This window comes from Pseudorca crassidens, chromosome 1, assembly GCF_039906515.1.
Source record: "Pseudorca crassidens isolate mPseCra1 chromosome 1, mPseCra1.hap1, whole genome shotgun sequence".
Lineage (NCBI taxonomy): Eukaryota > Metazoa > Chordata > Mammalia > Artiodactyla > Delphinidae > Pseudorca > Pseudorca crassidens.
The window spans coordinates 34977621-35004172 of record NC_090296.1 but is presented as its reverse complement, the minus strand read 5'-3'; the positions used below and the strand labels follow the sequence as shown (position 1 = coordinate 35004172).

The following is a 26552-nucleotide window of genomic DNA, read 5'->3' as shown; positions in this document are numbered from 1 at the left end:
GTGATTCTATGTACAGGTTCAAGCATCTGACTCCTTCCTTCTGTTTTCTGTTGTCGTGCCCAAACAATTACATACTGGAATATGTGATATTGTATTATAATTAACTTTTCCTTTATTTCTCTTAATACAGTTTAGGCATATGGATTTTTTTTTAATTTACGTATACAGGTATGTCATATTATCTATGAATTTTATTCGGGGTAATTAGGAGGCATTACAAATAATTGTTCTAATAAAAAGGGGCACCATCCCAGATTGTGGGATGCAAGGGAAACTGCAGTGCTGAGGGCAATGGAGGGGTGAGTAGAATCAGGGTGGCTTCACACGATCAATCCCACAGAGTAAATTCAATGATCTTTCACAGATATGGACATGAAGTTCCTGAACGATGGGTACACGACGTGGTCAACCCATGGGGCTTAAGACAACTATTCAGTTGGGGACCTTTGGGAAATTTCATCTCCACGATTAATTTAAATTATACTATACCTCAGCATTTTCCAGCACGTAATGACAATAGGTAGAAGACCACACGTCATCTGCAGGGCCCAGGGAAATGACAAATGCTTGACTATCTGGAGGCAGTGATGTGTTTAGAAGAAGTCAGAGAACTAGGTGCCAGGCTTGGTCTGGGGAATCTCTTCTTAATGCATGAGAAGATGAGTAAACAGTATGTAATAGGTTAAAAAGGCAGGCCAGAAATACTTAGGGCTCCGAATCTGAGAGGGGCTGGTTATTTAATGGGAGGGGAAAGGTGGCCTAAATTCCCATAGGCATGCCCGTCACTGCCAAATAGGGATGAAAGGTTAAAAAAAAACGTGTCCTTCAATCAAGATGGGATAGCTAACTGATTCATGTGTCCTCCCCATCTGAGGACACCTGGGGACTGGGAAAAAAGGAACAGCACAGCCTGCTGGCTTGGATGCTAATGGGAGACCTGGAAACAGGGCTTTCTGAGCCTGGCTCTTCCACTAACCCTCACAACTCTATTACCTCTCCTCTTGGTTTCCTCATCAAAAAAAAATGAAGAAAACACAATAGAACACTTTAGATTCCACCACTGTACATTCTTCTGTTGTTCTCATGTTCTTCCAGGAACACTTGTATGTGTGTGTGTGTGTGTGTGTGTGTCTTTTTTTTTTTCTGTTTTTAATTTTAAAATGTCAGGTTGAAGCAGCCGTAGGGATTAACAAGCAGATTGACTCTCAAATGAGTTACTGCATCCCTTCCCAGAAGGAAGTAGAGGAACCTGGCTCACTTGGGCTCTGAAGAAACACCCAGATGTAGGACATGCATCTAGGAACGAGTTTACAAGTCCCTCTGCAGAGCTGACTCAGCCAGGGGGCCAACAGGGCCCTTCCCCCCACCCCCAATCCCAGGATTAAAGTGACCGTACATACACCCAGCAGTCACTCCCACCCTGAGGACACATCAGTTCATCCCTGAGATGCCACAGCAGCAACAGGGAAGCCTTCTTGCTTTAGGAGTCAAGCAGGGCTGGGACTAGGGTGAGGGAGAAGTCACACTTGCCTCAGCACAAAACTTAAGGAGGTGCCAAGAAGACTTACTAATCAAGATAAATTATATCATAATGCAATATTTTAAAAAAACAGATTGGAAAACCAAGGCGTGGGCTATCATACTGGAACCAGGGCCAAGATTAGAGCAAGGCCAAGGAGGCGAGGTCACGTGAGGGTCTGTGATGTTAGCACAGTCCCGCATTCCAAGGACCTATCCACCACTTACTGCCAATAGCATCTCTGAAGAAATACCGCACAGAACCACAATCTCTGGTCCCAAACCCTTGGCATTCAGAATTGTTTAGATTTTTTTTTTTAAGGTAATGTAGAGCACATCCAGTAGATTACATAATCCCCACAGCAGGGTCTGGGGGCAGCACCCCCAAACACATGCACATTTCTGCAGCCAGATCTATGAATATTCACACTCTGCCTAGTAAAGAGACTGCCGGTGGCCTCATGTTCGTCCAGGTCAGGATTTGTCATCACACGAGTTAAAGAAAAGCCTTTTGGTTTTAGAATGTTTTGAATTTTGAAACTGCAGATAAAAAAGTGTGGGCCTGAATAGCATTACATTACGTCTCTTAAAGAAAAAAGGCGGCAGATTGGACCCAAAACTTTTGTTATAAACTTGTACAGAAAAGAGAGCTGCAACGGTCCTCAGCAGTGATCACCCAGAGGAAGGCGATTTCTAAAAGTCAGTCAAGCCCAGAGCAAACGTAAAGCATTTCCCACCAGCCAACCAACCAACCGACATTGTTAAATACTGTGTGTGTGTAAAAGCCTGTACAGAGTCCTGGGCTGTACTGAGACATACTAGACACGGGTCCAGCCCTCAAGAGCTGAAAGGTTAGAGGAGACTGGAAGGTGACCAAAAAGCATTGAATATTGGAATCTGAAAAGGGCTAATCCACACCCACACTTTAAAAATGATGAAACCGAAGTTCAGAGAGGGTGAAGGCCTTGCACGAGTTAGAAACAGGAAGTGAGTGGCACAGAGAGATCAGACTCAGGTGTGCTAAAACTGCTCTTCACTGCTCTCTGCATAAAAGCACATCATAATTGCCAGTTTAGTGAGGAAATGAAAAGAGTTGTAAAAGGTCCCAGCGGAAGTGGTTTTGGTCAAACACACCTTTGCAGCAAAGATGGGTTCCGACTTCTACAAGGACTGTAATTTGGGGAGGCAGCAAAGCAGGGGAGGGACCTCCTGGCAGGGAAATAATGAGGTATGGGGCGGGGCGGGCGGCTGCATGGCGGGTGAGTTGGGCATGTGGGTTAGGCTCTGGTGAAGGGCACAGAACGAGCAGTTAGAAAAGCAGGTAAAGAGCAGGTAAAGGTAGAGAGCTTAAATGCCAGAGTGAAGAACTTACAATTATGTCCTAAGGCCACATTTCCCAATCATTTGGGTTCTGCCTTCATGATTTATGGCTGCCCACAACCCTCTAGGAAGAGGCAGAGCATGGCTATTTAAATGAGCCCACTCTGGGGTCAGATTCTTTCCATCTGAATCCGGGCTCTGATGCCAACTGTGTGACCTTGGACAAGCTGCTTAATCTCTCTTTGCCTCAGTTTACTCATTTGTAAAACAGAAATAAAGAAGTACCTCCCTTGTAAGAGTTACATGAAAGAGTGTTTACTGTCCTGAAAACAGTACCTGGCATTCATTTTAAGTATTCAATAAATGTTAGTTGTTGTTAATTTAAGTTAAATTTGTAGTTATATAGGTACTGTAGCCTTATCCTAAGCTATAATATCCATGAAATCCTGGGCTTCTTGTGACAGCTGTGGTTTTGATGATACGTAACAAGAGGGTCCATCAAAAGTGTTAACTAAGGCAGTGAATACAACAGGTAGGACGCTCCCAAGCTGGTAAGAGGGCCTCCAAAAGAACCACCCAGGAAATCTGATATCTGACCTTGCAACTGAAAGGACAGGGTGGACTGGCATCTGACTATACCTGAGACACACAAGGTGTGAGACAAAAGCTGGCCATCTGCTGTGGGCGGAGCCAAGGGAGCCGGCTGAGCTGGGGGATGGGCCTGCATTCCCAGGTTCACTGCGCCAGAGGATGTGTGATTGTCTCCTTGGGCTAAAGTGGGCCACAAGCAAGTGAGGGCTGGCAAGAGATCAGAGCAGGTCTTGTCCAGGAGGGCCACTTGGACAGACAGAAGGACCTTAGCCGGAAGAGGCTGGAGGTGAATCGCGGATTTTAGGGGCTGAGGAGAGAACAGTGATCTAGAATAGTGGATAATTTGCTCTTTTCAAGACAACCAGGAGTAAATGGTCCCAGCAAATGTGGGGGAAGAGTGTCTGAGAAACCCATGAACGTGGCCACAAGAAGAGACTCAGCATTAAGTACCTGCCAAGCCCAGGAAGCTGGGAGCTGGCAGACAACAGTGCTGGCCAAGTAAGCCCTTTCCTGTCCCTCTCAGGCCAGTGACAAAGGACTGGATGTATTAAGTACTGAATTGAGACCGTTTGTGACTTAAAGTGACCACAGGACCTCCTACCGCCTAAGAATGACCCAGAAAGTGATGGGGCCTGATTGAGTTTTCCTCCCACGGCAGGGAAACAACTAATCCCACTGAATCAACATAAAGGTCCAGCAGGAGACACAATTAAGTCGTGTTAGTGAGTTAAGTCATCCCAATGAGTCATGTTTCTTTACATTCATTAGAAACATAGCTATTGAAATGAAATGTTTGTCCCTTTACCAACTAAAATCATCTCTCAATATTCCCAGTGGTATGGTAACCACCATTAGAAATCACTGCTATAGGGCAATAAGGAACTCAGGAATAAAGCAAGGCAGGTAGGGACAGAAAAGATGGGTTTGGTGGGTTCAATGGGAACTCATTTTCTCCCCAACCTTGAATACGATGAAATTAAAACAGAAGACGTACCGATGGAGAACAGAATCCTTGGACAAATGGCTTGCGCAAAGGGAAATCAAGGCGGCCCAATTTCACGAGTTCCTAGGCTGAGCTCATAGTATGATCTTGCTCTTTTAAGTGGAGCTAGGGCAGCAGGGGGAGATACGTTCTCATTGACTCTGAGTCAGTCGGAAGGCATCAGTCAAAGTCCTCCGGTCCCGGAGCCCTGGAGGATCCTGGACTGAACCAGGCCCTGGCATCAGCCACATGTAAGTGCAGACTCTAAGACATACACCAGGCACAACTTCCCTGCTGCCTTCACTTGGGGAAAGCGGAAGGACGGGGGCGGGGTAAAGTTGAAGTTTTAAGACAAGATACAAGGGGTGTACCTCATCATTTAGGAGATGGCGTGTATAAGGGTGAACAGACGCCACCTCTCGGCTGCCCCCTTTAAACAAACGAGGAATGATCCAACCTAGTCCCCCTTCCCAAGAAGGGACTTGCTCCAACTGTATCTTAGTCCCCTCACTTCCAATTTGGCTTCTTTCTCCTTCAACCCCACCTCTGCTCTCCCAGCTGTGACTTCCTCCAACTCCAGACCAGCTGAGTTATCGTTTGAGAAAAAACCAAATTATCCAGATTCTACTAGATGACCCAAGCATGATGGCTGCAGGAGGTGTTAGAGAATATCTCTTCCAACATTCTCATTCTACAGACAAGGAAACGAACTCATGTCACATGAGCTGAGACAAGAACCAAACAAAGTCCCCAGACCCCAGCACAACGCTCCATTATACACCGTCATGGTAACTCTCAAAGGAGGTCAGCTCCCCTCCCGCAGCCCACCACCTCAATCTTCATTCCTCTTCCACAAACACGTCACAGTGGTAGGAAAGCCCCAGAGTTAACTTGCCTAGAACAAACAAGGATAAAAGAGTTGAGGACCATCCCGATGAACTGGCCGGTCACCTTTGAATGGAGTAATCAGCGGCCACAAGTACTTCCTCAGAAGAACAGGATGGTCCAATGCTTACCGTACTTTGCAGAGTATACCTGGGACCAGGAGTCATAATCAGGGTCTCCACAGCTGGACCATAATGACGGGCAGGGGAAGGAAGGCCCAGAAACTAGGTTGGAGGACGAGGCCTGGAGTCAAGAATCTGCTAAGATGAACTACTATGACTAGTGGAAGGAGGGTGACAGAAGGCAAAATGCTGCCCAGACAGCCTATCAAGCAAGAGAAAAATCTGGCATCCAGATGAAATGGGGTTTATGAGACATATCCCTATGCCAAGCAGAAGTCTGGTCCTCTTACAGCAAATCCCAGGCCATCTGGTCTGCTTCCCCAGTGCAGGGTACCGACCCCTCTCTTCCCAAACATTCGTCAGGATATTGTTTTTCAAAGAAGAATCTCAATTTTCATCTCCTTTTAAGTAGCTGTGTTTAATCCACACCAGCTCTCCTTCCTATACTTTAACTAACACCACCTCCACTTTACTTCCTCCCCAGCGTTTGTTCCACCATGCTATCCAAGGCTACTGAACACAGTAGCATCAGACAGATCTCAGTTTAAATCCCAATTTGGACTCTTGCTAGCTGTGTGACATGGGCAGTGACTTTATTCTTTATCGAGTGCTTAGCCCAGTGCCTGGCATATAGTAAGTATTCAATAAACAGTGGCTGTCGTCATTATTATTGCTATGTTCACTGAAGCCAGCTGAAGTTCCTTGTGTGGAATTAAATCCCAGAGGGCTGACATGGGCTGTCCAAGGTCACACGAGTGAGTCAGGGAGGGATCCCGGATTTCCTAATTCTGGAAGCCTTCGCCAACCATCAGCTCCTGCACAAACAACAGCATTGCCCAACAGCCTAGAAATCTGGGTCTCTGATCATATCCAAGTACCACAGCTGATGATGTAATAGGTACTCGCCATGTGCTGGAAACTGGGCAGGCTATATGAAAGCTTTAAGGCATCTACAGATCAGCATAGGAAGGTCATCTCCTTGTTTGTGGCAGGCAAAAACACAATTACAAAATGAAAGTCTGGAGCCGTTGCTTCTGTTTCCCACTGGTGACAATATTTCTCGTCCATATTTGCTTTCAGAAGGTAGATGAAAGTAAGACCACCGACCTGGCTGCCTTATTCCTGGCTTTAGAAAGGCTTTTCTGATCGGGAATGAGGCGGGGTGTGGGTCCTAGGGACTGAAGACTAAATGGAGTCTGGCCAAGGATAGCTATGGAAAAGAAGATGGGGGCTGGCAGTGGTCCCCAACGTTGCTCCAAAGAACTCCAGAACTCCAGAAAAGAATCCTCTCTTTGTGGCCCTTTAATCTCCTTCTTGGCTGGCATCCCTAGCTCGGGGCTGGTGTCAAGGCCTTAGGAAAACTCAGGGTAAGTGACCTTTCTGATGAAAACGGACCATTCCAGAAACTCACGTGACAGGAGTGCCTCTTAAAAACTGAAAGGAGGGCTTCCCTGGTGGCGCAGTGGCTGAGAGTCCGCCTGCTGATGCAGGGGACACGGGTTCGTGCCCTGGTCCGGGAAGATCCCACATGCCGCGGAGTGGCTGGGCCCGTGAGCCATGGCCGCTGAGCCTACGTGTCCGGAGCCTGTGCTCCGCAATGGGAGAGGCCACAGCAGTGAGAGGCCCGCGTACCGCAAAAAAAAAAAAAAAAAAAATTGAAAGGAAACAACAAATGAATGAACCAGCTAGAAGGCCTTCGTCATTCAAGTCCAACTACGAAAGCAGTCAGAAATGGCTAATCCAGTGTGTCCTGAATGCAGGGCTTCTGACGTGGAAAGGAATGGCAGAAAGAGCCCTCTCCAATTACGCCCCCGATTTATTAGATCTCCCTATGGTAAGTTAGGATTTAACAATGCAGGTCTTACTTTGTTTTAACTGCCATGCTTCCAGAGTGAGCAGCAAAAAGGAGCGATCTGAGGACCCAAGTCCTGCCCATGTAGACTGTCTGCCCTAATTCCAAGGATGCTGTCCCTCTATAATACCAGCCACACTGAGAGCCAAGAGCCCTCAAAGGGTATCAAACTCCCTGTTGGGGAGCAAGCAGAGTAAAGAACAATGGGGAGCTGGATGTTCAGAAACAGGAATTGGCAATGACTTTGGTTACTCCTCGAGTTGCCAGACTTGATGGTGACCGACCCCAAAGGCAGAAGCACCAACATCCGGGGAGGGTGGAAAGTTACCTTTCAGAACCATCCTCTAAGGGACCAGGGGGCCAATGGCACTCACTCTGTGACCTCGACCCCACCAGATCTATACATAAAGGAACTGATGTTAAAATGAACATTGAGGATAGCCTTAGGGCGAAGCAGAGTGGGAGTTCACACCTGCAGGATGGATGTGAGCAAAGGGAAGGGAGCAGATTCTCTTTTTCATCTGGGAATGGGACAGAGAATGGGATAGATTCCTTATTCAGCCTCAGTTCTATCTATGGCTGTGAGTTGCAGGGGTGAAAACCCCTTCCTTTTCCTTGAATCACAGCAGCATGACACATCCCACAGCTCAAAGTCTGAGGCAAATGTACATTTGAAATCAAACACATAGGTACCTAAATTCTATCAGTGCATCTTTATCTCATGATGGAAAAGTGTAACCAGTGGATCTCCTCCGGTACTTAATGGTAAACATTCTTAAATCCCAGGAAAGGAAAACTTCCCCAACACAGACATTCACACACACCACAGCCAGTGTGCTAACTCTTAGTGTGACTCAGTTTCCCTCCATGGAAGCCACAGTCAAAAGTACCACCTCCCAGCCCTTCCCCAGAAATCAGCTTAGACTTTACTTTTCAAATACAAAGCCTCTGACTTCTGAGAGGTGGTGGTGGAGGAAGCAGAACACCTGGTCAGTAAGGCTGAGTTTCTTCTTGCTCAGAGCATCAGTATCCCTTCCGACATTCCCTCCTTAGCCAGGTGTTGCCACAAAGGGAGCTGAGAGTTTGACAAGTCAGAAATTATCCACACCTTAAAAGGAATGTTCCTGGAACAAAAAGTAAAAATAAAAAAATAACCCAAACCACCTTGTCTGTAAATTGGGGGTGGGGGAGGAATGCGGAGGAAAGTAAAGAGATACAAATTTGAAAACAGTCAGGCTGTGCCAGGGTTAGATTTCCCTTCCCTCAAGGACAGCCAGATCTGATACGGCTGCTGATAAGGTCAAGCGGCTTCACTTTACTGCCCTTACCCAGGTCTCAATTTATAACATCAGCGTCCCCAACATCATCAGAGACCCTTCTGAGAGCTTGGAGGGTGACTGTCACCGACATCCAGGCTGGACACCATCTACCAGAAAAAACCCTACTAGGAAGTAACCTGAAGGTATCCAGAGAGCAGAGGCAGACAGAAAAGCACTTGCTGCCCGCAAGCGCCTTTCTGATTAAAAACTTACACTTTTAAAACCAACACTGAGCTTTCCCTATCACAAATGCTGTAATGTAGCCCTTTCCTGCAAAATGACAGCTTTCCCTTTAGAAACAGTATGTGAATCTGATACAAGTGAAATTAAACACAGTATAAGGCTCCCTAACTCATTTAACATCTTTCATTCAAGAACCCAGGGCACTTAAGTCACTTTATAAATGTAAAAACTCATGCTTCATCACTTTAAAAGGGGGAGTCGGAGGGAGTATCATTTTCCCATCTATGGTCAGTACATTTGAGTAACAGTCCATGGAAAAGCCCCTCTCTCACCACTGGAGGTGGGGAGGTCAGGCCTCTATACCATTATCCTCAGCTCAGAATAGCTTGGGGATTAACCCAAAGGGGAACTGAGCCATAATCAACCCTGCCCATTTAGAGGGGAAAGGGCCCTAGAAGTGGGGCGGGTGGTGCTCTCCGGTCTAGCACCTGCATCTGACTTCAGCCACAAGGTCCAGGGCCATATAGAGCTATAGCTCAGGGGACTTCATTTTTTCCTGCTATCCTTTACTGCTCCCTCCCTCCTGTACCTTTAAGTGACCAAAGTCAACACTAAATCAGCTTGTAATTTCCCTCCAAGGATGAGATAAATAAGTTGGCCCACTCTCTACTGTCTCCCCAGTTACTCAACTCTGTCCCCAAATATAAAGCCTAGGGGAGAAAGGCCAAGCCTCATCTCAGCCCACCCCTCCATTCCTCTAGGGTGTCCTGGGAGGCCCACCTCTGGCCCAACCACTCACAGCATTAGTTCAGTCACAGGAGCAGACAGGAGAGTCACCCAGCAGTTCAAACCCCCCCCCCCACACACACAATCCAGTGCCTTCTGTCTCCACAGGCAAGCAGATGTAGCACTGCCTTGCAACCAGGGGGAAAATCCGACTCTCAGAGGGCTGTCTTTTCTAAGAGGAAGAAAGGCAATGGGCAGTCCTGCCACAGGATGGAAGCCGGTGGTCACATGCAAGCCAGATCAGAGCTGGAGGCACCTTGTTCTTGGAGACACAAGGTCGGGGACTGGGGACCTGGAAACTGGCCCATTTGTTTTCTAGAGAGAAAGACACTGTATCCCCCATCCCTGCCCCGGGAAGGCTCTTCAGCCCTCCCCTTGACCCCTCTTCCTGGTTACAGCAAAGAGAAAAACCCAGGCCCCCTGATGACCCAAGTCTGAAGGCCAGAATAACAGCTCCTTTGCTACTGGGTGCTGAGAACGCAGGAGAATTGGTGAGCTGAGCCCCCAAGGTTATGCTGGCACAGCTCCCCAGGGTCCTGCTCTTTTCCTCCTGGGAGGGCTCGAAGTGGCGTCAGAACAACCTGCCACCCTAAGCTCTGTACCTGAGGCAAACAAACAAACATACCCCCCAAGGAAACTGTGGAGAAAGAGGGAGACATAGTCCAGGGCAGGAAGGGAAGGGGATCAGTTTCTGACTGGGCACAGGAAGAGGGAAAGGAAGACACCTGGGAAAGAGGCCAGTATCGCCTTCCCCTTGCTGTAATGGTCCCCATCCCAGCCCCGCATCTCCCACAGAGGACCGGAATCAGGGTGGGCAGATGGAGAGCTGGCAGCCAGGGGGCTGGGAAGGGGAGGACGCCTAGGTGTGCAGTCCACCATCACCTAGTTTTTCTATGCACCCTGGAGAGAGGGTTCATCTTGGCACGGTTCCCTCCCCTTCAGAAAAGTCCTCAGCCTCAAACTCAGGAGGGTCCGTGGTTCCCACTCCCAAGCCTCTCTAGCTTCCACCCAGCCTGACGCCCCCTCCGCTCCCCTGAGGCGGCCTAGGGGATGCTCTCCGCCCGGAGGAAGAGGGGATGTCAACCTTCCGCTGCCGGAGATCCCCGGCTGACCCCTTCCCCTCGCATCTCCCCAAGCCCCCTTTGTTTCAGGCGGTGAAAGTTGCCAGCGTGCACCCCCTTCCCCAACACGCCCCCCTGTGCGCCCATCCCCCTCAGGGAATCCAAGCCTGGGCGCACCATCTAATTAGCGGCTCGCTCTCGAGCCGGGGCACCGCTTCGAAACCGAAAGCAAAGAGGAAGCGGGATCCGGCAGCGCCCCCAGCCCGGTCGCCTGGTCTTCCCCATCACCGCACCATCGCCCGCGCCCCCCCGCACTCGGCGCTGCCCGCCCCGCGCGGCCACCTCTCCCGGCGGCGGAAAGGCCTCTCTGCGGGCATCGGGGGCACCTACCGGTGCGGGGCCGGGGCCGGGGCCGCGAGCAGGGGCAGGGCAGGGCCGGCCGCCTGCCGGGCGCAGGTGCGGCCGGGAGCGCTGTCTCCCCTGCTCGCTCCCGCTCCTCCTCCCGCGCCGGTGCTCGGGGCGCTCTCCTGCGCCGCCTGCTCCCCGCCCCCAAGCCCGGCGCTCGGGCTCCCCCCGCGCCGAGTTGCCGGCCCTGCCTCCCCCACGCCGCCGGTCCTCCCGCGCGGCGCCTAGTCCCGCATTGTGTGTCGGCCGCCGCCGCGGCGGTGCGGAGGTCGGGGGGCTGTTGTCGCCGCTGCCCGGGCAGAACGGAGCCGCCGGCAGCGGCGGCGGCGGCGGCGGCGGCGGCGGCGGCGGCACTCACCCATAGTACGGATGCGGTGCAAACTGCACATGCTCGCGTCTGACAAGCGCTCTGCCTCCGGCCCCGCTTAACTCCTTGCTCGCCCGCTCCCCCGCTCCCCCGCCGGGTCCGCTGCCCGGCCGACCGCACCGCCTCGCGCCGCCGTGAGTCGGCGGCGCCCCGGGCTCCTGGAAGCGCGCCCTCGGTCCGGGCCGCGGCGCAGGTGGCTGCAGTGCAGAGCTCCTCGGCCCTCCCAGCTTCTGCCACCGCGCCTGCGTTTGAGGTGTCTGCAGGAGCCCCGAGGAGAGGACCAGCCGGGACCCCTCAGCTCCCAGCTTGTAGGAGTTGTGTGGACTGCGTGTACAATGTCCACTGTGGGTATCCTGTAGGTCCCAGCTACCTGAGGGCCACGGTCAACATGGTATTGCAGACCCACTATATGCCAGCATAATGTTCCGTGCCGTCCATTCATTGAAACGGGCCTGCAAGATGAGTTTTATTATCCCCATTTTCAAGATGGAAGAACTGAGCCCTGTGGAAGTTACGGAATCTACCTAAGGCAGAGCCTGAACGTCCAAGGCCCACAGTTTGGTTTATACCACAAAGATTAAACATAAGATTTTCCTTCTGAAGTCAATCTCGATTCTTCTATTGGAAGGTGGAAAATAATGGATGTCATCTAAAAAACCTGGAGATTTTGGTATGTGGAACTGTGGGAAATCAGTGGCAGAGGGCCCTGCCTTAAGACAGGCCCCTCAGGCGGGTCCTGGGTCCTGCAGAAAGGCTGCGCAGGGAGTAGGAAGGCAATGCAACCCCAATCCCTACACCAAGCCTGGGTTTGGCCCTGGGCTCTGCAGCCCAGAGGGAAGGACATTTTTACAACTTCTAATGCCCCCTGAAGGTATCTTTTTGTAAATAATCCGTCCAGGGGGGTGCTCTTTTCTAATTCTCACACAGACCATATGTGTGCCAAGGCCTGATCTGTGAGGTCTGATGGCTGCTTCCCTCCTAGCCCTCACCCCCTTTTTGTCACATGCCACAGTGACAGAGAGCTCTCAGAGGTCCAAGGCAGCACAGAGTCTTCTAAGAAAAGGAACCTGAGGTTCATCCAGCTGGCCTTGCCCCACTCTGGATGAGAAGCTGAGCTGCTGTCCTCCAGTCCGAACCTAATCTGATCCTAAGTCTTGGGTTTCTCAAACCCACAGAGGAAGTGCACAGCCATGCGGTGCCAGTGACAAGAGCTCTTGGCTTCTCTGAGTTAGTTTCCTCCTCTAAGATGGAGATAATCTCGCCTATTTCATAAGTATATTGTGATGACCCAATAGCAATGTATGTAGAGTCCTCAGTACAGTAGGCCTTCAATAACAGGAAAGTGTTTTCTGCTGGGGGTAAAGCAGGGATGGGGAGAAGCGACCAGAGCTACAGTGAAGCATGTGGGCTGTCCTAGAACACTGTCAGAGAGGCAGGAGACAGCCCCCTCCCAGAAACACCTTGGCAAGAAGAGGCTTCAGTAAGTCTGGCAGCAAAGCCCACCTGCTGCAGAGGGACCTCCCTGGCGCCCCCTTGCCTCGGAGGACCAGTTCTGCTCTGGTTCTCAATCTGTGGCTGGCCGCTGATCCTACTCCCTTCTGGCTGGGGGAGGCAGCATTGCTCAGAGGAAAGCACAGCGGTCTGTTAAGGCAGAAGATCTGAATTTGGGATGACTTATCCATTAGGTACTTTGCAGTGCCTAGCACCCACAATATTTTGGGGGCCAGCAAAAATGTTTGAATTTCTTTTGAAATCAGAGGCAAAAAATAAACTTTGAGGTCAAAGAAAATGTTTTCCTCTATAATTTTAGTATAGAAGCCATAGTATATAGAAGCCAAGGTGCCAGTTACAGAATCTGAAGAAGGAAGAGTTGGGAACTAAGGCACAAGAGTTGGCATCAGTCACTCTCTCCTGTAACCAGCTCTCCTATGGACTTAACTCCATCATCTGGGTCTTCCTCATTCCCAAATTAGGAATCATTTCTTCCTAATAAAAATTTATATAATGCCTTACAATGGACATATCTTCTCTCTTTGGGTAAGGCAGCTGTTTTTAATCCCCATTCTATAAACGAGGAAATCAAGGCTCAGAGAGATTATATATGGTCAAGGTTATATTGCTAGTAAAGGCAGAATGCAGTTCAAACTTAGGTCTTCTGGCACCCCATCCAAGGTCCTTTCCATCTGCACCTAGAAGATTTCAAATAAGATCAGGTGTGTACAGGACAGAGCTGTCTGTTGCAGAAGCAGACCTAAAAATAGCATCTGTAGCAGCAAGTGAGTCCCCTGGCTTTTCACCCAAAGAATGCTGAGACAAGCATGCGGTGTTCTGGGAATGGGTTGGGGCGGGGTGGCCCTGGGTGAAGGTAGGCACCATGATAGTGGTTCCAGTGATTCAAGTATAGATTCAAGGTGGAGGGCCATGGGGCAAAGCAAGCCCCACCGCACTAACACGCGCCAAAGGATGCCAGCCCTTTGACTTCTTGTCTTATCAGAGCAACTTGCATCTGAGTTCAGACCCCACATCCCAGCCAGATGTCTTAAGGCCGTTTATTTAAGCTTTCTGAGCCTATTTCCTCATCTGCAAAATGGAAATGGCGATAAAACTCAACCCCATGGCGGTTGCAAGCACAAACGAGATGATGCGTGTTAGGACCATAGCACAGTGCCAGGAACACACACGTAGTTTGAATTCCCTGCCACCACAGGCAACTAATGGTCTTTCTCTTCACCATCTTCTTTCTGTTCTACCACTAGGCAGGGAAAAAGACAGTCTTTCAAGTGTCTTTGTGTTTCTAAAGTGCCTTGAATATGTTAGGTTCTTAACCATATTTTCTGAAAGACAGGCAGAACTTTTCTGCCCTTCTACAAAGCAAACCTTCCATAAAAGCCGTAGCTCTTGTCCACCATAAGTAGTTTTCTCAATGACTTTCAAGGGGCACCAGAAAAACACTTCTGTATGCTCATTAGAGAGGACTGGTTCTTTGGGGGTTGCCCTCTGACTACAAGTCAGGAGAGATGTTGCTCCAGAGGGTGATTTCAGTGGAGGGACTGGGCCAGCAGCCAGAGCAGGAAGGACCAGGAAGGAGGGAGCTGGAGCATGGAAGTTGGAGGCCGAGAGAGAACTATGTATAGTCTGTCCCAGATGCTGTGATAAGAAAGAGAGGAGTGAGGTAGGGGCCGAGGAAGCATTGAAGTCAAAGGCGATCTTGAGCTTGGAATTATTTGGACTGGCTTATCAGGAAAATAAGTTGGGTGAGAAAGAACTGGGGGAACCCCCAGGGAACCAGTCCTCCAGAAGAGGCATACAGAAATATTTCTGTTCCCTTTGAAACAGAAAGAAAAGAAACTTTCCCTTGAAAGTCATCATGAAAATTACTTATGGTGGACAAGTGCTTCTGCTTTCTAGATGGTGTGCTTAGTGGAAGGGCAGAAAAGTTCTTGTCTTCCAGAAGATATGGTCTTGGCAGTAAGAGAGGAGGTCAAGGTAATCTGCTGGAGTTTGAAAATGGGTGGGTGTGGGGGGAAGGAATCTCTTTGTAAAAGCCTTTTCTTGAAATAGGAAGGAAAGAGGCATCAAGAGGCTGAGGAGTATGAACCTGCACCATTTAGGATTCTTTGGCTGCAAGCAACAGAAACTGACTTTAGCTATCTTAAGTCTAAAAGGAATTTATTGCCAGGCTATGACCAGGTGGCTCACAGATTTGGAGGGAATGCGGGCAGAACAGACTTGAAAAGGCTAGGACCAGGACAGCTTTGGGAGTCCAGGGAATGGGAAGTAACTGAGAGCCTCCTCAGGGCCTTGCTGCCGGAACAAAGGGACTTCAATCTTTTTATCACTTCTGCTCAAGTGTAAGAATCAAATTTGCCTAAGTTCAGTCATGCATCCACGTCTTGGCCAGGGAAGGGCCAGCAGGATACCCGGATGTAAGCTCTATCAGCACCCCACATCACAACTGAGAGGTAAGACAGAGAAATCAAAGTGCTGTTACCGTTACCCAAAGGAAAGGAGAGGTTGCTAGGCATCCCCGGAAAAGGGAATGTCCATGGTATGGGGGAAGCAAGGAGCACAGGAAATGTACACCTGACTCGGGGCCCCGTAAAGTTCTCAGCCATGAGAAAAGGTGAAGGGGGAAGCACAGAAGCCTTCAGAAAGTAACAGGAAGCTCTGAAAAGTACTGGGACAGGAAGGCCTAGACTGTTGACAAAAATCACTGCTCGTGCTGGGGTGAGTATAGAGCTAGAGACAGGCCAACGTTTTAGGGACTTTGCACAGCTGCGAGCTGTGCTCAGGGATGGATGAACCAGTGATAGGGAAGCAGGTGCAATAGGTTATTAAGGATGTCCTTGAATGTTTATTAAATGCCTCTGAGGAGTGGAAAGTGGTACCAGTGGAGGGGGAAGAGGCATCAGGCCCCAGGGAAATGGTCAAGTTGACTGCAGTTTTATCAGAAGGTTTGCTACCCAACATGTCCATGTGGGAAAGGGGTGCGTACTTGTCACAGAGCTCTCAAAATAATGTCTGTTCCTACTTTAGGGATATTTAAAAGTCATGTCCTCTCTCTTTTTTTCAGTCATCAAAAAGAAAATGCAGTGGATAAGAACTATGCAGTATTCATGAACGCCTCGAGCCTGAAAATGAGGAACTCACCATTCTGTGATAATATGAATTCACCCATAAAGCATTACGACATTAACATGTGTGCAGTAAGGTAGCCTGGAAAATGAGTGCAGGTTCATGAGACTAGCAGTAAATTAAGGGGGGGGGGGGAGGCCAATGCTAAAAGAAATCAAAGTGAAAATATGAACATACATTGGAACTACACTACTTCACAGCTGTAAGTGTGAGTTTAACTGTGAAGGTTGTAAATTTGGGGAGGGCTAGAGTTGATTATGAAACTTGGGAATCATGGGGAGAGCCAGCCCCATCCGCAGCTGCTCTCATTTCCCACTCAGCAGTCAGCCCAGGTGCTGGGCAAATTTGAAAGAATTTCTGCCCTGGAGATTAGAAACCAAACTCCAAGATAGTCACCTCCCCTCCGTGCCTCCCTTTGCCAGGATACAAGGAGCTTAGTCGTCTGAGGGGGGACAAAGGAGTATTGTTAAGGCGAGCCTGGTTATGAGAAGGCTTTGCAACTAAAAGCTTTTATGCTGCTATCTAAGCCCTTCTGCCTGGGGGACACTGGGTGCCTGTCCCAACTTCACTATATCAGTTCAAAGAGAAATTTCAGCCTGACGCAGTGATTGCAGAAGGATATCTTAGGACTCAGCAACATTAATAGGTTAAGAAATTCTATCACAACATCTCATCCAAGACCCAATTCCTGGCCCCACTAGGTCCTGAGCTGGGTTAGAGTGGGAGAATCTTGCTTTTTGTAGATCTGAGACAAAAGAGTTGTCCCATAGGAGCTGGCTGAGAAGCAGCCCAGCTTGGGAGGGGGGAATGGGGGTAGGTGGGGCGGTGGTATTGGGATTGTATCACCGAGGGTAGGATAAAATCTGTTTCAATTCTTTTTACCCCCTTTGTCCTAGCCCTTCTAGGAGAACTCTGCCACCTTTGGGAAAGGTTGTGTAAGCCTGAGGGGTTGATGATGTCAGGGACTCCATCTTGTCTGGGGAATTAGTTCAGGTGAGGTGTCCTATTAGTCTTAGATGCTAACTGATTAAGAAGTTATATATTTAATGTCTTCTCTTCTCTAGTCCTGTGCTGTTGTGAGGACTGGAATCCTGACTTCAAGGAAATTGTTATTCAATTTAACAACCTTAATGTACCATGCAGCATGCTAAGGATTAGGGTCATAGTGGTGAAAAGATTGAGACCTAAGCATATGGATATGGGAACAATACACAACAGTCTCTAACTCAATATTACCCGATGCTCCTAGTGACTTCAATTTTGTACCTCCCGTGGAAGGGCATGTGATTATTTGTGTTCTCAGATGGAGCTGTTTCCATGCCAAGCTTTATCTCTACCACACTTGATTTGTAAAGTAAACTCTCAGGCACTGGCTCAAAATTGACTAGTATTTACAAATTTATACACTTCTTTCTGTCAAGAGACTCTTTACCCTTCTTTCTTGTCCACGGCTTAGGTCAAGGGTTTGCTTTCTCTTGTGCCCTTCAGCAAGTACAGACTTGGGAAGGGGTATTGCCATCTTTAGTGGATTTTTCCATATCTGTGAGCAGTAATGTCAGGTATAGAGCTGTGATCTCCCCGGGGAATACAGCAGAGGAGTACAGAGACAGAGAAGGAACAATAGTGGGGTTCCCAACGGAAAAAGGAAGACCACAGAGGGGATAAGTGCTTTGTTCTGGACCTGCATGTCTGTTCAGAGTGCACAGGCTAAGAAGGGAACTGGTTGCTCGAGGCCTCATCTTGACCTGGTAAGTGCCCTTGTGGGCAGTTGTATGATGGGAGATTAACACTACACCATATCCTGGAGCTTTAACTATTTAAGTCCAAATTCATGTTGTAGGAAAACATTGGACCCGGTGGGTCCCACCCCCGTCCTAACTGAATGGAGCTGGATGATGGCCTGAAACTCTAAGAATGTCAAAGGAAGGTTCACGAGGGTCTCTGGTGCTGCAGTCCAGGATAAACGTGGTTGAGTGTGGAGGAGTGAGAAGGGGTACAGGGAAGGAACAGGGGCTCCAGACTTGCTCCCTAAAATCATCCGCCATGCTGCTCCCGCCCAGAATCTCACAAAGTCAAGCCTCTGGACTATACCCAGCTAGCTTCACATTCCTTCTTTCCTCAAGTGGAGACCACGGCTGAATACGACATTTCCCTTGCAAGATGTAAAAGGGGCTTGGATTAGAACTAGGCCTAACTTAACTCTGTCCCCAGACTTGTGTCTGTTCCTTCAAGACCTGGACAACTTCCAGACCACAAGAACATGGTGTATAATAGGAATCCAGTTGCTGTCGTGGTCATAGCTTAATTGCTGTGAAGAGGTAACAGGACCCAGGCAATATCAAAAGCGTGTGAGTCCCCTCTGATCTCGGCATTGGTCCTCAGCTCGCCCCCTTGCCAAATCCCTGCCCAGGATCTTCACCAGCTGGAGACCGTGAGTTGGCATTAAACTTGAAAGATGGGAAGTTATGAGGGCAAATTCTGGTTCTCCGAGTGGCAGATTGTGGCTTTATTGAGTTAGTTGTCAACTTCTCTGAATCTCAGTTTTCTACTTTACTGATGAGATCAATATTTTTAAAACATTTTAATAGCTTTATTAGAAAAATGATTCATATTCCTTATAAAACATTCACATAACATAAAAAGAACAAAGCAAAAACTAAAAACGTTACACCAAATTTCTACACCCAAAGATAATCATTGTTAATATTTGGCAGAAAAAGTCTTCTACCCATATTTACATATATATAGTTTTATACATATAGTTTTACATAAAGTCAATTATATTATACTTTTCTAGAAATTGTTTCACTTGACATTAAGTAATGAATATTTTTCCATGTCAATAAAAATAATTCTTCAACGTAAATTTTAATGGCTGCATAGTATTTTATTTTCTAGATGAATTTTAATAACTTATTTACTAGGTTCCAACTGATGGACATTTAGGTTATATCTTTTTGTCTTTACTTTGTTATTATTGCTGCTATAAATATTTGGGGCGACACGGTCTTTTCAAGCATCCTTCTCCTAACAAGAAAAATATTGAATGATGTAGCTCAAGGAACGACACAAGAATCATAAACCTCTGCCAGTGAGCACAGGAATTTGGAGGTCCTAGAAAATTTTTAGTGATCTTTACCTCCATAAATGGTTTCCAATCTTATGTACATTACTACATATGTACATTACTATTCCACTGGCTTGAGTGGCAAGTATATTTAGGGAAATTTCTCATTCCGGATATTCCAATGGATTTATTTCTTTTTCTAAAATTTAATTAATTAATTTGGTTGCACCGGGTCTTAGTTGCGGCAGACGGGCTCCTTAGTTGGGGCATGTGAACTCTTAGTTGCGGCATGCGCGTGGGATCTAGTTCCCTGACCAGGGATCGAACCTGGGCCCTCTGCACTGGGAGCACAGAGTCTCAACAACTGCACCACCAGGGAAGTCCCCACCAATGAATTTATTTCAACACTAAGATTTTGCTTCCCAAAAGAATCATTTTCTTCCCAAGAGTGTCTTTGTTCCAGAGATCCTGGGTCCACGTAGGCACAACCCCCTGTGCCCTGCAGGGAAATTCCTGCTTGCAGGTTCAGGCAATTCCAGATGCCATCTGAATGTTTATCCAGTGGCCAATGGGACAATGCATAGTGCTTGGAAGGAGCAGCAGTCACGTCTCACTCCCAGAGCAATGCCTGTTGGTTTCCCATCCTAGGAATCGGCGTGTTCTGCTCCATCGCTTACCTCCCTTTTTTTGTTTTTTTTTTGCGGTACGCGGGCCTCTCACTGTTGTGGCCTCTTCCGTTGCGGAGCACAGGCTCCGGATGCGCAGGCTCAGCGGCCATGGCTCACGGACCCAGCCGCTCCGCGGCATGTGGGATCTTCCCGGACCGGGGCACGAACCCGTGTCCCCTGCATCGGCAGGCAGATTCTCAACCACTGCACCACCAGGGAAGCCCACCTCCCTTCTTATGTACAAGACCTGTCTGTAGGCTCTACCTGATTCCTTTGGGTGGACCCAACTCTGTAAGAAGAAAAGGACTAGTGTTCCCTCTTCTGGACCTGAACCAGGAAATTGAGAACCTAGAAATGTGGATATTCCTTTTTGGAAAGGTGCACTGTCCACAGGACCTCTCTGAAAACTCCAAAGCTCACTTTTACATGAGGAAAGCTCCCAATAGGTGGATTCCCTCAGTGCTCTGAGTCAAGCAGTCTGGTTCTAGCTCCGTGTCCCATCACTTTATTTGTGGCGGAGTAAAGATGATTCTAAACGCTCAGCTTGGACTTTGTGCAGAAGAGACTCTTCCTGTGTCCTCCTCTTATGGTACAGTTGGGTGAGAGAGACCTGGAAAAAGTGCCAAGCTGATGATCTGTGCATGCTGGATCCAGGCAGCTGGGAAAAAGGAGAATGTTCTTTCCATCTATCCCTACTTCACCTTAGTCTTTTAATACCACTAAATTCTCCTATCCCCTTCCCTGAAACTATGTAAAATTGAACAAGGACAAAGTATACAGAGTTTAAAGTCTCCACTTTAGGCAGAGCTTAAAGCTTCGTTAATCACCACTTTTCAAAGTGACCAAAGCCTGCAGCGGTCCGAGGAGAAGGGAGCAGATCTAGCCCTAGGTGTGGCTGGGAGCAAGAACGCTGGGGCTCAGGGTCCTTTAGGAAAATAAGCCATGCCGACCACTAGATGGCGCTGAGCAATAGCCTCCGACGTCCTGGCGGGTCCTGGGTCACACCCAGGACTCTGAGACGGAAGACACGTTTGTCATCTGGACTAAACCCCTTCACAAAAAGGAGTTGGCAACAACAGCTTCCAGTAGGATATGAGCCCTGACGCTTCTGGTAAAAACCCCGAGCCTGAGCACAACGATCAGAAGCACAGGAAGCAAAGGTCTGATTGATCAAAGGAGACCTACTCTTTTCATCCCAAACCACCCAGGTGTGGGGCAAGGGCTGCAACGGCTATGCCTTCTCATTCATTCAGGTATTTCACATCTTCCCTTCTCTGTGAATGCTGGGGTGTTTGCTGGCCCAGTATTACAGCCACCCTGGAAGGCGCCCTGCAGGAGAGCGTGGTATCCCTGAAGCAGAGGGAACTCCAAGCCCTGCCCCACCCCGGTTCATAGGCCTCTTCCAGTCAGGAGAAGCAGCTGCTTAGAGGGGAAGCCAAGGGGCTCCCCAGGCTGCTATAGCACCTGCCACCTACTTGGAGCTGGTCTCTGCCCAGCCCGTCCTGCCCCCTGATGTGAGCTGCCATTGTTGTCATCTGTGATGAAAGCTAATGGAGAAATAAGACAGCTGGTTTCAAACCATGATGTTGCAAGTTCTAAAATGATCTAGAATCCCAGTTAGATGACTGGATTTACCAGGTTCTCATTCCCTGAGCTCCATCAGCTCCCAACTCAGCTTCCCTTTCTCCCTCCCTGCCATCTCCTTTCCCCCCTCTCGGCCCCTATCCTACCCAGCCCCCATCCGCCTGGCTCTCTCTTGCTTGGGGAGCCCACAGCTGCACTGGACAGATCATTTTGCACTGATATATGTTGTCATTACATCAGCTCTACCCTGTGTTCCCCTCTGGGGCTGTTGCTGCTCTCTGAGAAGATCACTGGAGTGTTGGAATATGATGTATGACAAACCAGTCAATACCAGGCACCCTACGGGTCCTAAGGAGCCGGGAAATACAGAGCCCTGAGTCTGAATGCATGTTTTTTTTGTTTTGTTTTTTTTGCGGTACACGGGCCTCTCACTGCTGTGGCCTCGTCCGTTGCGGAGCACAGGCTCCGGACATGCAGGCTCAGCGGCCATGGCTCACGGGCCCAGCCGCTTCACAGCATGTGGGATCTTCCCGGACCGGGGCACGAACCCGCATCCCCTGCATCGGCAGGAGGACTCTCAACCACTGCGCCATCAGGGAAGCCCTGAATGCATGTTTTTAATAAGTGTCCCCAGGATTTCGTGATGGGGAATCACCGCCTACCTTCTCACTGGAATCCTTCTCCTTCAGGCCCTCCTTCCACCTAATCCTCTTAGTAGTTAGTTTCCAGGTCCCTAGTCTTTGCACATCTTCCTAGTCTTTTACCCCTTTATACCTTCACATTCCCTCCTCATTGAACAACACTTACTAGGTGCCTATCATATGCCATGCACAGGGGCAGACCTTTATCTCCACCCCTCAGGGCAGATAAGAATCCTGCTCTCTGTTTTCCAAACGCAGAACCCCTCCACCCGCTTCCTCCGCCTGGCTCTCTTTGGCTCCAGAGCCCACAGCTGCACTGGACGGATCATTTGTGGGGATACAGATGGTAATTGCATCGGTTCTTCCCTGTGTTCCCCACTGGGAAGAGCCTGGATTCAATGGCAGGTATGTCTGCTTCTGAAGCCTGTGCCCTGCGTTCGTCCGTCACACTTGCCACAGTCTGTTTCCTCGCACAGTGCCTGGAAGATAGGAAATGCTCCATAAATACTTGTTAGTGAGTAGCTGGATGAATAAATGAAAGAGGGATCCACACTCAACGTTAGGATACACCCACCCAATACACACACACACACACACACACACACACACACACACACACACACAGAATTCTGCCTCTGGGCCTTCTCGTTTCCTTCCTACCCTGCACCTCTCTGCAAGTCCCATCACTGTCCTCCCAGCCTCACTTGGATGATAACTGAGCCTCTGTGACCCAGCCCATGGTTGCTCTGGCTGGTCCCACAGATTCAGCAGTAGAAATAGCCTCCCGAAAGCTACCAAGCTCTGCCCCTGCTCCTGAGGCATAAGGCTGGACCAGGACTGGCTCTAGGGCTCCTGAGAATCTGAGGCCCCTACCCCCTCTCCTCTTTGCTCTCCTTCTTTCCCTTTGCTCTCCTTCCAACAGCAACTGAGAACCAGGCCCTGAAGGCAGAAGAAGGGTTGCTTTGATTTGGGAGGGTTTCCATGAGGCAGGATGGATCTCTGGAGCCCAGAGCCCTGCTCAGAGAAAACAAGTGGGGTTAGGAAGTGAGGTCTCTAGAAGGCCCAGGACATGGGAAGGATGAACCGTCAAACATTTCACCAGCTCTCCTAGAGTTATTGCTGTCTCTCAAGCTATCTTGCTTAACTATTGCAATCCTGCAACAAAGAGAATTCTCTGGGAGCAGATACCACCTCTGGACCTAGTAGAGGAGATACCGAGAGAGGGACGTAGGAGAGTATCTGGTAAACATTAGACTTCCAGCAAATATCTGTTCAAAGAATGCATAAGAAAAGCTACCATTTATACAGCACTTGCTAAGTGTCAGACACGTACTATCTCACTGAACCCTCTCAACAAGCCTAAGATGCGAGAATTATTATCACCATTTTACAAACAAAAATTAACTCAGAAAGCTTAAGCAACCATCCCAAGTTTACATCAGCACATATGTGGGAAAGCTGGGACTTGAACTGTGGCCTGGCCAGTTCCAAGGTCCCCATTCCTTCCCACAGTGCTGTCCGGGGAACCAGGCACAGACTAGGATGCTGTGATATTGACTCTGGAGGAATTTCTTTTTTAACTATTTCAGTCTAAACGGTATGGTGTATGGATATAAATGGACTCTCCTCTCACTCCTAGAGTGGTTAGTTAGCCCCTGAAGTGCTCTAATCAGGAATCTGCACTCTAGAGGGTGGTTACATAAACACTTCAAACGCCATCAAAATGTACACTAGCGGGCTGGATGTGCTTGAAGGATGCTAGAAATAATCTTTCACTGGTGAAATGAGTGGCTTTCAAAATATGGAAGTAGCCAGAAAGATGATGATGAATGATGTGTGAGAACCAGACCAGGCCAACTCCCCAACTCCCTGGAAGCGGGTTGTGGGACTTTTGGGGCCGGGATGCTGATAAATGTTTGTACATTTGGCAGACTTTGGCCTTGGCCATGTTTAATGCCCCACCTGTAGGAGGTAATGGAAAGGGGACAAGAGGCCTCCACTCACCTCTCATTGCTAGTGGCTGGAAATATAAGAACCGACAATTGCCAAAGGGCCAAAGGAGTTCGGATCTGTTCACAACAGGTGCCTATCCAGGCCTGATGCTCTTCTCGGAAGAGTAAGAGGAGGCCCTCGGCTTCCGTGGCCCAACTGAGCCTTCGACTCCAGGCACATGATGACTTTCTCCCCTTCTCGGTGCTGTCAGCCCACTTGTAATAATAAGCTAACATCAGATAGAAACGAGCTTCAGGTGTTGTGGGTACCATCTCTCCGTGAATCCTTAGAGGGGTCTGGAGGCTCAGAGCCTTCCTCTCAGCTCCCACCCAGCCCTGCCTGCTCCCCTCCCTCTCCCACTACAGCACCCATCCAACATGGCTTTTTTTTTCTTTACCTCAGTTTTGCAAAGTTCCCCCTTTGCTGTGGTGACTCCCTCATAATCCTGCCTTTTCCTCCAACTCTCAGATATTATGACCTGAAGGGTAGCTGTGCCGAGGAAATAATTTCCCCACTTTACAACAGGACAAACTGAGGCAGGAAGCAAGGAGATGGTGTGTCCAAGCTTATAGTTGGGCAGCTAATAGAATCCCTGGAACAACTTGAAAGTCAGCTACCATGAATGAATGAATGAATGAATGAAATGGTGGGAGGGAGGGAAGAAGAGAGGGATATTGGCATCAGCAGATACTATCATCTGATTCGGCAGCGGCCATGGTTTGACTCTGTCTCAGTCCATGGAGGGCTGCATAGAAAGTGCTTTAAGGACTTCCCTTGTGGCGCAGTGGTTAAGAATCTGCCTGCCAATGCAGGGGACACGGGTTCGAGTCCTGGTGCAGGAAGATCCCACATGCCGTGGAGTAACTAAGCCCGTGCGCCACAACAATTAAGCCTGCGCTCTAGAGCCCGCGAGCCACAACTACTGAAGCCCATGTGCCTAGAGCCCGTGCTCCGCAACAAGAGAAGCCACCGCACCGCAACGAAGAGTAGCCCCCACTCGCCACAACTAGAGAAAGCCCGCGTGCGGCAACGAAGACCCAGCACAGCCAAAAATAAAAATAAATAAATAAATAAAATTTTAAAAACAAAGAAAGTGCTTTAAGACAAAAAGATTGTGGGGAAAAGACAGTGTCTCAGACATTCCAACCCTTGATCCCAGAGTTAAGTTAGGGGTAGGTCACCCTGAAGGTCCAAAAGAATTCATCCTGGGGGAGGCGTGGCATGGGAGCTGTGGTTGAGGGCACTGCTGGGGAGCCAGGCCTCACTGGAGCCTGAACAGCTGCCCCTGATGATTGGGGACCAATGAGAGGGCAGGTGGAGGAGACAGCAGAAACCCAACCAGAGCTCGGGGGAGGCAGGCAGGACCTTTCTGGGCTGCTAGCACTGGGTGGCTGGGGCAGGCAGAGGAGGCAACTGTAGCAAGGAAGGCTGGTGGGACAATCCCTAGCATTCGATGGGAAACTGCTCTGCCTGTGTGCATCCTTGCCAGCCTGCTTATTGATTACCTACAGCCCCCAAAGGATGCCAGGGTCTAGGGCTGTGGGAGTCACTTTCTCCCTGGAGTGGAGGAGGGGGCAGGCCCATCCTCCTCCAGGCATCCATTCTCCCTGGGGAGTACTAGGTAGGGACTTATAACAGTAAATAGGAGAGCTATAAAACTGAGCTCTAAAGGGCATTATTGGGACAACTGGGGAAATGTAACTATCGCCTGTACAGTCAGTGATAGTATTGTGTTAATGATAAATTTTGTAAGTGTGATGATATTAGGAAAACATGCTTGTTCTTAGGAGGAACATGCTGAAGTATCCATAGGCAAAAGGTCATGATGTGTACAACTAAGTCACAAATGGAAAAAATATATATATATATTCACACACACACACACACACACACACACACACACACATATACACATGGAGAGAAAAAAAGAATCAGGGAGAGAAAGTAAACGTAACAATGTGTTAACAATTGGTAAATCTAGGTGAAGAGTATATGGGTGTTTAATGCACAGTTTTTTGCAACTTCTATAGGTTTGAAAATTTCAAAATAAAAAGTTGGGGGGAGATTTGAGGGAAGAAGAATAGCTATCACTTATTGAACAATGATCAGGTCCCAATATTTATGTAACCCTATTATCTGATTTAATCCTGAAACCAGCTCCAGAGGGAGATATTGTGATTCTCCCATTAAAGATATGGAAACCGAGTACCAGAGATGCTAACGAACTCGCCCAAGTTTACAGAGCAGGGATTGAAACAGAGCCCAAAGCAAGGGGAGGGTCATGCAGAGGAGTGTCGGCTAACACTTTATTGAGACTTTCTGTGTGCCGGCAGTGTTTTAAAATCGTCCGTGTGTTTAACTCATTTCATCCTCCCTCTCTAAAAGCTTTGTGCTTTGTGATAAATCACTTCATCGTCGCCGCTGGGAGGGAACAAAGGGGTACTCAAACACACGGACAGAAGTGTAGGTTGGTGCAGTCTCCTTTGAGGGCAGCTGGGCAGCATCTAATGAAATTTAAAATTCACATTGTGTTTACACCCAACAATTCCACTTGTAAGTGTTAAACCATAAAGA

General features: G+C 48.7%; 1 protein-coding gene and 1 long non-coding RNA gene across 3 annotated transcripts in view; one reads left to right on the top strand and one right to left on the bottom strand.

Annotated features, from left to right (window-relative positions):
• The window catches only part of TMEM229B (transmembrane protein 229B), a 40093-nt gene extending 28862 nt beyond the window's left edge, over nucleotides 1–11231 (bottom strand). The window contains exons 1-2 of the mRNA XM_067732800.1: nucleotides 11010–11231; nucleotides 8257–8394 (exon numbers count right to left, since the gene is read on the bottom strand). The gene's annotated coding sequence lies outside the window, so the exon portion shown is untranslated. The remainder of the gene's footprint in view (nucleotides 1–8256; nucleotides 8395–11009) is intronic.
• A 96-nt stretch (nucleotides 11232–11327) lies between these two features.
• On the top strand, nucleotides 11328–18773 carry LOC137222076 (uncharacterized). 2 transcript variants are annotated; one of them, XR_010942297.1, is made up of 4 exons: nucleotides 11332–12061; nucleotides 15965–16102; nucleotides 16923–17774; nucleotides 17867–18773. It is a non-coding gene; the product is annotated as an uncharacterized lncRNA (long non-coding RNA). The 2 variants fall into 2 exon arrangements; XR_010942288.1 differs by having other exon boundaries at nucleotides 11328–12061; nucleotides 16923–18773.
• The last annotated feature ends 7779 nt before the right edge of the window (nucleotides 18774–26552 follow it).